At 51.3% G+C, this 427-nt stretch overlaps 1 long non-coding RNA gene across 1 annotated transcript in view; it reads right to left on the bottom strand.

Moving 5' to 3' along the window:
- LOC117951246 overlaps window positions 1–225 on the bottom strand; it is a 12,052-nt gene extending 11,827 nt beyond the window's left edge. The window contains exon 1 of the long non-coding RNA XR_004658107.1: window positions 111–225. This is a non-coding gene — a long non-coding RNA (uncharacterized LOC117951246). The remainder of the gene's footprint in view (window positions 1–110) is intronic.
- Window positions 226–427: the final 202 nt, after the last annotated feature.

A 427-nucleotide genomic window follows, 5' to 3' on the forward strand; every position in this document is an offset into this window, starting at 1 on the left:
GTGGGGTGTGGGGGGTTGGTGGTGTGGTGTGGTGTGGTGTGGTGGAGGAGGCAGGGGATGGCTGTAAGCTAAACCTATTGAAGTAGCAGTTTAGCTCGTTTGCTGAGGACTGGAGAGGGTTTTTGTAGAGTGGTTAACGAGCTGAAACAGGCAACAGGTGAGGAGTGCTAATAGGCCGGGGATAGTGAACAATGATCGTGATTGAGTGGAGAATAGTGAGCATGGCTGAGGGAGAGCCCAGGACTTGTGTGACACTTACCCCTGATTTTCACCAACGAGTCCGCTTTCAGAAAAGCAGCGGAGTCATTAGGTTTCCATCAAAGTCAATGTGTGTTCAGTGACTCCGTCCCAGCTCCGGTGATCCGCAGCCCTCCTTGCCGGATGCTGAGGAGCTTTGCAGCAATTCAACACAGAAACAAAATAAAAC

Source organism: Etheostoma cragini, chromosome 10 (assembly GCF_013103735.1).
Source record: "Etheostoma cragini isolate CJK2018 chromosome 10, CSU_Ecrag_1.0, whole genome shotgun sequence".
NCBI lineage: Eukaryota > Metazoa > Chordata > Actinopteri > Perciformes > Percidae > Etheostoma > Etheostoma cragini.